The sequence below is a fragment of the Petaurus breviceps genome, unplaced genomic scaffold, assembly GCF_028583685.1.
Source record: "Petaurus breviceps papuanus isolate PSGF00001 unplaced genomic scaffold, PetGlider_PUasm1.0 98, whole genome shotgun sequence".
NCBI classification, from domain to species: Eukaryota; Metazoa; Chordata; class Mammalia; order Diprotodontia; family Petauridae; genus Petaurus; species Petaurus breviceps.
Window position 1 is genome coordinate 34,564,997 of NW_027187460.1, and position 11,002 is coordinate 34,575,998.

Sequence of the window (11,002 nt, forward strand, 5' to 3'; positions counted from 1 at the left end):
AGATAGATAGATAGATAGATAGATAGATAGATAGATAGATAGATAGAGATGGGAGTTGCCCCAAAACAGATGAAATCATAGATTCAGACCAAAAAAAAAAAGCCTGTCATGAAAGTTACTACAATATGTTTCATTCAAAAAGGAATGTATAGAGATGTGTTTATGTATGTATATATACATGTGTATAAATAGAAATAGATATCTGCCTAAATAGGTATATATTTCTATCTATATAGTGAGAGTGTTATAGATAAAGAAATATAGATCTCTAGATAGACATAGATAGGTATAGATATAGAAATAGATACCTATATCTATACAGGTATTTAGGTAGATATCTATATCTATCTTTACATATATATTTTCCTTTTTGAATGAAATACATTGTAATAATTTTGATGATAGGTTTTTTTTGGTTTGTACTTTTGATTTCATCTGTGTTGGGGGACCTCCCAATATGGAAGCTCCCTCCGTGGTGCAATGGGAAAAGTGTAGGATTTTAAGTCAAAGGAGATGAGTTCAAGTGCTCCCTCTGCTATTTCCTGCCTGTGTGACCTTGGGCAAGTACTTAAGTTCCTTACCTATAAAATGATGGGGTTGGATTAGATGGCCTCAAGTTTAAATCTATATTCCCACAATCTACTCATGGGGCTTTGGCTATAACTTAAAGCCTGAAAGAGTCTTGCGCACTGGGACATTTAAGTGAATTGTCTCTTGTTACCTAACTAGTATGTTTCAGAGAAGTGACTTGAATTCCAAGGCTAATCCTTTCTCTGTACATTACATCAGGCCGCCTCTCGTGGTAGGCTTTAAGGTGACAGTGAGGAAAATTGAAAGGTATTGATTCTGGTCAGCCTGTGAAACCACTAGTTTTGTTTTGGGTTTTTTTTTCTTTTTTTTGCCAAATTATCTTAACGAGGTTTCATTTTGTCAGTTCGGCAGTGTCTCTTGTCCATTTTAATCAGTGAATTAGTTGCATTTGCAAGCCATATTTTTGTTGTTGTTATATAGGTTGAGGCTGGTAAAAGTATACAACAATATTACTGCCATCACTTCACAGAAGACTGGCCCATTAATAATGTACTATGGCCGGGTGGGTGAAAAATTATTTCGTGCCCCTCCAAGGGAAAGGAAATGTTGAACAGGGGCTGTAGCAGAACTAGCAGAATGAAATAAAATGATCAACCCTTCAGAAGGAACTTGGGAGACATATAGACCTTGAAGGCTTCAGACTGTAATCCCCTTTGAAAAATCAGAGCGGCACCAAAACTGGCTTCCGTGTAGTCAGAAACGTGTTTATTCTGCTTAATTCATATCAGTTCAAATAACTTAGAATAGCCTTAAAATAATTCTTCTGAACTTGGGTAGGACCCATCTGGTCTTTGGTTTCTGCATATATCTACTGTAACCTCTAGAGGTGAACAGAAGACAGGAAGGAAGGTGACCTTGTGAATGTATCACAGCAAAAAAAAAAAAATAATAATTATGCCTATATGAATAGTATCATTAGCATATTTTTCTAATGAACTTAGTTGAATTAAATAAATACTTCTTATCCAATTTCTAGCCATGCAGCACACAATGCAAAGTCAACAACAATGGAGTGACAGGTTTGTCAACAGTTTCAGAAGAAAGGCAGAGGGCTGAATGGGCTTGAAGATTGCTCAATTATTTTTATCCTACAAGATAATTCATTGCCTGGCATCAGGAAGACCTTAAAAGTAAAGTGGAAAATACAAAGGATTTCCATCTCCATCAGCTTTTCTTTAAAATCGCTGAAATCTTACAGAAGTAATCCTATACAAAGAACTAAGAGAATGTTAAAAATTAACATTTTGTGATCATGAAATTTTGTTGAATTTAATGGTCCTTCAAAGCAAGGTAGCAAATATTTTTCTTATGTTGGCATTTTATTGTAATGGTATTTCTTGTCATGGAATTTAACTTGTACACCAAACTCCAAAGGTCTGTCCTGATTCTCTTTTGTACTAAAATTTGATTAGGACTAAATATGGCTCAAAATAGGTGATCCTAGAGTAGGGTTTAGGATTGACGTGATAGCTGTCTTCAAGTATTCAAAGGGCTGTCATGGGGAACTAGACTGCTTCCCCTAAGCCCTAATGAACAAAACCAGAAACAAATGTTAGGTTAAAAGAGGTCAAGTTCCCCAAATAAAATGGGCCACTGGAGGACATGGGGTGGGGTGGAGTGAGGAGTGAGTGTTGAAAAAGGGGATTCCCATTCAGGAACAGGTTGGGAGGTTGGACCTATGAGATCTCTTCCAATTCTGACTTTCTATGATTAGAGGAAGACACTCAGATTTTTATTGCAATAGGATTTGAGCCCTTTAAGGGCTTGGCTAGCTCAACTCACCTGATACAAGTTTCACCTCTTCAACAGCACTGACAAATGGTCTTCTAGCCTTTCCTGGAATACCTCCAATGATGGTGAGTTCACTACCTCTTAAACGAGCTTGGGCTATTTTGTTTTAAGGGTTCTTTTTTTCTGACCTTTATTCTACTTCTTCCTTGAAATTTTTATCACTTTAGGGAGTTCAAGGTACAGAACTTACTCCACCAGTAGGGACTGACCCCCTCTCTGCAATTTATACTTTATTGTCTGGGGCACTGAGAGTTGAAGTGACTAACTCTGTGTCCCACAATCAGTATGTATCAAGGGGAGGATAAGGCTAGATTTCTCCTCTATATTCAGTTATTCTAATAGTGAGCCAAACTTCCTGTAGCATTCTCCTATTCCTTATGCTCCTTGAAGCTACACAAAATAGGCAAAAAGCTCCCTTCCAATGACAGCTTTTCATATGTTTGGATACAGTTGTCATCTCTCCCCCAGTTATCCTCTCTAAGCCAAATCCTCAGTGGTCCTTGAATGCTTGTTCCCAACAAAAGGGGCGGGGGGAAGAGCCACCTTGTAGCTTTGTGTGATAGGATTCCTGAACCTTTCACCATCCTAGTCACCTAAGCAGATCGATTTGGGGATGAAAAAGTTGGTAAGGAGGGGGATGGAATAGAGTCATCCCCTCCCCACACACACACACTGTACACAAACACAGATCAATCTTCCAACAAGATGAGAAGGTTATTTTATTTGAAGGTTTTTCTTTATACTCAATATTCAAATGCTTCTTTGATCTCATCCATGTGTATGTAGTTCATCCAACAATGTAGATTACCACTCATTCCTGCCTGCTCATCCATGGGCCTCTTTGTCCATTCCCTTCCATGAGTTCTATGCAGGGGATGCACCCAACATGGTGGATGCCTTTCTTGCCTTCTCTGGACATCCTGAGGGATACCAATCGAGCATTTGTGACAGATCTCTTTTTTACTCACACATTCCCTATTAAATTGTGAGCTCCTTGAGGGCGAGGATTGTCTTTTCTTTTTTTTTTTTTGTATCCCCAAGGCTTAGCAAAGTGCCTAGCACATAGTAGGTGCTTAATAAATGACCACTGATTGACTGATTGATGGAATCCTTTTCTTGGTTTCTCCATAATTCCATTTGTCATGTGATACAGCCTACTCACACCCACTATATGCCTTTTGACTGACCTCCATAAACACTCAAAAATTTTATGAGGAAAATAAAATTATAAGAGACCTTCTCATTGTGTGTTTTTTTTCTTAAAGGATAATTAATCCCAGAAGGATTCTTTATTCTAAGTATTTATAAATTTTTAAACTATGTGAGGAATTTTTTGATGGCTGTTCTCCTCATACTTTGTAAGTGTTTATATGGTTCGAGATGACAAAGAATGAGTATCTCATACAAAGGGTCAAATCAGAGCTGAGTGTCAACATTACATCCAGGATTGCTGTTCTTTAAACAAAAGCATTTTCTGTCTTGGTGGATAAAGTATTCAGGGGCACTTGATATGTAAACTAGTCTTGTGATGGTAAATGAAACATTGCCTTGTTCATAACAAATAGTATTTCATTGCAGGCAAATCTCTTTTGTTTCTAAAACTTACTTCATAATAGTCTACACGATAGAACTCTTTGAACATGAACCCCCAAATCAATTATCAGGTCACCTATGGTGCTTCAAATCAAACAAAATTTGATTTCCCTTAGGAAGTACACCCGTACAGCTTGTTAAAGTGATTAAGTCAAGTTACAAGGTGGGCATGCAATCAATTTGGTATCATTTTAATAGGAAAGCAGCAGGAGCAACTAATTTGTCCCCTTTATTCTTTAGTCATTTATCCTTGGACACACAAGATACCTTTCTAGAACAAAAGAGCTCAGGGCTCCTCACACAGGAAAAAAAAATGTAACTCATTCCCAGACAACCAAAATGATAAAGAAATTGCAAAGTAGAAAGGAAGAAAAAGGTCATAAGGGAGGGAGCAAATCACAGGGTCAGAAAGCAATGGGGCTCATTGCAAGGTACTCAATCCAAATGTCAACAGTGAAGGGAATATGGGGAGCAGAGGGGGTGGTCTGATCCCCTTAAGTTCAGCTCTTCCTCTCTGCTTCCTTCTTGTCCCAAAGTTTTTTTTAGGTCTTTAGGGCCTCAGAATATAAAAGGAAGCATTATTCTTCTCAAGAAACAATGCTTCCTTTATTTTGAACAATTTAGATCATAACACTTTGGATCAATCAAACAGATTTTCCCCTCCAAAGATATAAAGACCAAGTCTGATGTAAAATATTCAATATGATATTCACTCATTACTTCAAACCCCAATGAAATGGAATTGAGGGCAATTCAGTCCTCGGTACACTCATAATCAGAGGATGTTTGGTTAGATCATAAGTGAGTTTAAGAATCACCTAGTTCAACCTCAACATTTTACAGAGGAAAAAATTGAAGTTTAGAGAAGGTCACAAGGCTGGAAAGGGGTAGGGAGAACTTAATTCCAGGCCTCTTGCACAAGGCTCTTATAACCTGACTTTTCCTCACATCAGATTTACACAAATTTCTCAATAATAAAAAATAAATAAATATATGTTTTTAAGATGTCTTACTTAGTAATTGGGTTCAAGTCCAAAGTTTTTTCAAACCAGGAGCTTGAAAAATTAATGATCTGCTTAGTGTGCTTTCAACTGGTAGGTGAGCAATCAGTTTTTAGATGTGAAAGGGCTTTAGTATTTATGGCACATTATGTGTTAATGAAGGCCTATTGTGAAATGTAATTCTTTCATTAACTTTCGTAATCTGATCTAACCATTACCCATTTATAATTTAATTTATTACTATTATTAATAACAAATTTATAGATAAAATGCATTTCTTTTTGTGTATAGAAACATGCATATAATACATACATACATATATACATACATACATATACATACACAGAGGAGTTAGACATAGATTGGACCTTAGGAATCAATTAGTTCATTATATAGAGGAGGAAACAGGCCAAAAGAGCTTATATATAAAATGCCTTTCGATAATAATTGAGCTGCTGAGTAGGAAAGCCTGGATTTAGACACTACATGCGTTTGTGTGTTCCATTATATCATTCATTCTTCCTCTCTAACTCAGACTTTTCCCTAAGACTAGCTAGCTGTCCCTGTCTTACATTGTAAGTAATTAGTGAGATTTTACTATAATCACTCTTGAAATCTGGGAACAATACTAATGGCCACAGGAGCTTACAAGAATGCCTTGCTTCTCTACCTCATTCAGTGCTGGCTCAAGCATTGTAGAGGTAGTTTTAACCAAAAGCTACCATTCTGCAAGTCTTTTCTTGCTTATGCAAACACTACGTACATATCAACTTCCATCCCATTGGCCAGATGGAGGAGTTGTGACAGAGTTTTGAACTCTCCATCTACACAACTTCTTTCCTAGACATATTGAGAGGACAGAAACTACTCAGCACTGGTAGCACTCTTGACATGCTACCTTTGATGCCCATATGCTACTGCTTTGGCCAGGCCCAGGAGGAAGTGGGAAGGATGAAGGGTTAGGTTCTCTTATCATGGCAGTTATGCCAAAGGATGGGAAAAAAATATTGTGAACAAATGATACAATGCCAGGTTGTGTGACTGACTTTTAAATCTAAGAAGCATGCATGCATCTATTGCATAAAATTTTCATGCTTCTGCATAAATTGTGCACCAAGGTGTACTCTGAAGCTTTTGAACTCAATAAAATCATTTTGCTGACTTTAAAGAGGCCCCTTCCTAATTTCATCTCTAACCTCCCCATTCTCCTACTTTTATCCCCCCATTTTCCCAAAAGACCCAAAGGGAAGGGTAGAGACCTGAATATAATTTGTTGTGTGCTATTTAATTTCATGAATCAACTTACAAAATGAATTTAATAAGAATTCATTTTCAATGCAGGGCTGTTACCAGAAAGCTGCAATGTCACCTTATAACCACCGGAGGGAAGACTGTAGATAGACATAGAACATTCTAAAGAACTTTTGCAAAGTCATTTGGTCTATTTTTTTTTATTCTGAAATCTCCCTTTCCTGGGTTCTCCTCTTTGTATTTCTCACGATGGGAACCAGCCTGGACTTTCTGGGAGGTCAGAGGTGAATCAAAGGGAAGTCACTTGGTTCTAGAGATTCATTATAACAAATAACACAATCCTAAATCTCCATATGACAAAAAAGGCTCTGTACAACAAAATCTCATTCAGAAACCATCTTTTTCAGGCAATATGAGAAAATCCCATATGATCAAAGACTATGACTAGCTCCCAACGATTTATGGCATTCTTAGGTTATGACTTTTATGTACAGAGAGAAGACCTTCAAATCCTCATTTTTTTCCCAATAATGAGAGGGAAGGAATATACCCTCAGGCCCTATCATAGGATCATAGATTTAGCGCTGAAAGGAACCTCAGAAACCATCTAGTCCAACCTTTCTTTGTGCACATGAGTGTACACTGAGGCTCAGGGAGGATAAATGACGTCTTCAAGGTCACAAAGGTAGTAAGCATCAGAGGCAAGATTTGAACTCTGGACCTCTGACTCCAGAGTCATGACTCTCTCCACTGTAACGAACTGCCTCATGCTAGATGGGAGTTTTTATCACTCCTCCTGGAAATCAGACACTAACTGTTACAAAGCAGTCATAGGCAAGGAATTAAACTGTTACTGTGTTCTGTTAATATTTAATTAAACAGCAATTTCAAAAGCAAAAGAATGAATAAAAAGCTTGGGATACTAGGATTTTAAATTCCCCCAGGCTCTGCATATATTGATTTTTAATACTGATTGTCAAAGAATCCAATGAATAACTCTTTTTTACACTAAGGAATACCTCCTTAAACACCCCAAAATCTCCATGGAGTCAGGAAATGATATCACTAAACTCTGTGTGTCAAAAACAATGATCAGCAGTCCTGAAATTGTAAAAAATGGTCATACACTCTGTAAAAACTAGCAAGCAGAATGAGAAACCATCAGAAGGAATTTTGTGGGACTTAGGTTATTAAGGCAACACAAGAGTCTTATTTAAATTTCAAGTCAACAAATCATAAAAAAAATCTAATGAATGTACGGTCATGTTTCTGGATGTTGAATTCTTGGGTACATCAAGCACATCAAAGATTGATTCATGATTGGCTTCATGACATCTTTAGCCATTGATATGAGTATTTCACTTTGATCTCCCATATAATCATAGAAGGTCAGGTTTAGACACACAGCCTAGAACACCTAATCCAAACATTAAATTTTAAGAGAAGAGGGCAGTTAGGTGGCACAGAGAATAGAGCACCAGCCTTGGAATCAGGAGAATATGAGTTTAAATCCTGTTTCAGACACTTGACACTTAACACTTACTAGCTGTGTGACCTTGAGCAAGTCACTTAACCCCAATTGCCCTCCAAAAAGAAAAAAAAATGAAAAACAAATTTTAACAGAAGAGGGAACTGAGGACCATGGAGGGAAAGTTACTTGCCCAAGGTCAAACCATTGGCAAATGGTGGAGCCAAGACTCAAACCCTGGTCTTCTAAGTCTTTTGACTCTGTTCACTATATTGTTTCCTCCTCCATGCCACAGAGAAACAGTGCTGCCTCACTTTACACAAAAAGTTGGGAGCAAATTGAATTTTTGTCAGTTTAATTTCTCAAATTACCTTGGGGAATTAATTCATTACTCAGAGGAAGCCAGTGGAGTGGATTTTTTTTTTTTTTGCAAAGAAACCTTTTATAATATGTCTAATTAGTCCTCAATTGTCTATTTCATCCAAAATGTTTCACAGCAATCTCTTCCACTGGGTTTGCTAAAAGAGGGGCACGCCTCTGTCCTAAAAGATTTGTGTTTAAAGAAAACAACCGAAGTCATTATAAGCATGCTGGCTCCAATGTTTAGACTCATTTACAAGTGGACTATGCGCAAATGACTTCCTGGATCACAGCCGCCCCAATCAATCTCTAGCTAAAAGCTTTCCCTGGGACAGGGTCAGCTAGGAAAGGTTACTGCTGCTGAGTAATTAACAGGGAAACAACACCTCTCTCCACCCCATCCCCACCCCTTTAAAACAAGATAGAGGCCTGCACATTTGCTAATTAGGATTAAATTGGTTTTATTTTTAACCCTCCCCAAATGAACTTCCTCCAATAAAGGCAGTCAATACCGAGACAGCTTAATGAAGGCAGCCTTCAGCGCCAGTCTCAACCTCTGAGAAAACAGCTTTTCAAATATCCGTTTCTAGTACCTCGGCTTAATTAGAAGGGAGTGTTGAGGATAAATTGGCCTCCCCTCATCTCAACTGCCACTTTTCCTCCAACAACAGAAATAGAGCTATTAAACGGAGGTCTACAGGTACATTCTCCTCCCCTTGTTTTCATTTGTACCCTTATTCCACCCACAAAAAGCCAAATATCATTTTAAAAAGAGAGACCCATTAGTTCTCTGCTGCTACCACTATATTTTGGTTTCCAGAGCTTTCCATTTGTGCTTCTTTAGGATTAACAATTCCCTATTCCATTCTAGGAGATGCTGGACTATGCTTGGTTGGGGCCTCTCCTCTTCCTCCTCTCCAAAGGAAAGTAAATTTTGATGGCCAGAAGCTGCCACTTAACTTGGGGTTTACTGGTTAGATTCCTTCCTTCCTTCCTAAACCCAATTCACTCTGAAGCTCATTGATTGGCTCACAATAGGTCCCTACGAAAGCTCCATTTAATGCCTGTATTTTGGGCCCTCCTGGCTTAGAGTGAATGTCAATGGTAACTTTCTCTTTGGAACAGCAACCCTGAGGATCTTCCCCTCCTAGCTTGATTTTTTTTTCTTTTTTCTAATTAAAGAGACATCCCTTGACTCACTTCTTAAAGAGGCCTATTCACTATATGACCATTACCTCACTCTAAGTGAGTATCTGAAAAGGCAGTAGCCTAAAAGGGCCAGCATCTCCTACTGCATACTGGGTCATCTCCAGTCATCCTGATGAATATCAGGTCACTGGAGGAGAAAGTGAGGCTGGTGACCTTGCACAGCCCTCCCTCACTGAAATCAAAGTCAACTACAAGTCACGTCATAATTTCCTTGATGCCATGGTCCTCTTCAAAAATGAAGGACAAACACAACCTGGTCTATACTTGGCATTAAATTAAGTTCCCAGCTACAGGACCCTGGACAAGTACCTTCCCTCCCTGGACTTAGATTTCCTTCTGTCTATTAAAACAGATACTTGATCTCTAAAGGTCAGGCCATTCTGTCTTATCCTCAGTCTGTGAGTGATAAAAGCTCTATGAAGGCTCAGGATTCCTTTTCTCTAAGGAGTTAACTATATATGGAACAGGGCCCTGATGTGGGCTTTGGGAGGGAGGCTTCAGCAGTGAGACAAAATTTCAAAACGATAGTGGCTGCTATTCTTAACCTAGTATTTAGGAGAACTGCCATGTACCCTATGAATCATTGAAGTGTTTACTATTCAGGAAAAAAGCCCAGGGACCAAAACCAACTATTGGATTTCTCAATTAACAGGAAATTAAAAAAAAAAGTTCTGGATTCCATTTAGCATTTGGAGCTAGAAATCAACTTAGACAATCTTGTCCAATTTCCTAATTTTAGAAATGAGAAAACTAAGGTGTAGATTGGTAACTTGCCCAAGGTCACATAGGAAATAAAGTAAGATCATAGATTTAGAACTGAAAGAGACTTGTCCAACACTTCATTTACAGCTGAGGAAAATGAGGTCCAAACTAATTAAGTGATTTGTCCAAGGTCACAGAAGAAATAAAACAGGATCACAGATTTAGAGGTGGAACTGACTTTGGAGATTAGCTTGTCCAGTACTTCATTTTACAGATAAGGAAACTGAGGCTCAGATTAATTAAGTGACTTGTCCAAGGTCACAGAGTGAGATTTGAATCCAGATCCTATGGTTCCAAATTCAGTGTATTTTATACCATCCTGCCTCAACAGGGGCAGTGTTCTCCCACAGATCCAAATCAAGTGATACAGCTCTGGAGAAAAATTATGACAAGCTATTGCTGATTTATTTAGAGTAAACACATTTTTAGGGTTTTCCTTAGTGTCAATACAAATTCAGTCTAATCTCTTATAACTTCAACATATATACAATCTATATTTCTCAGCATGTTAATTCATTTTTATGATGATGACTCAGAAGTACAATAACCTCAGTTATCTAAAAAAAAAAAGAGTTCATTATCTTCATTATGCTATCCCTACTAAGGCAGGAAGAGATTGATCTCTTAGAACATTTTTAGGAAAAAAGTGAAAAAACAAGAGTTCACCAAAACGTTCTATTAACCCCCAAACCCTTCCAAGCTATAATTCACTCACTGCTTACTGAAGTTTTACTGTAGTATTTTAATTAACCATGCTTCTGGGAATTAAGTTCCTAATAAAATCAGCCTGGGCATGAAAAGAGTGAGCTCTAGGTGGATAAGAACAAAGTAGTATTTTGTCAGGGTTAGCCTCTTGTGGGTTGGCTAGGACCCGGGCGCAGCTAAGGACAGGGTCACATCTCTGAAGCTCACACAAATCATCTATCAGGAGGTGAAAGGTGTTAACTCCAGTTGCAGGGAGGGAGCCTCTTGAAGA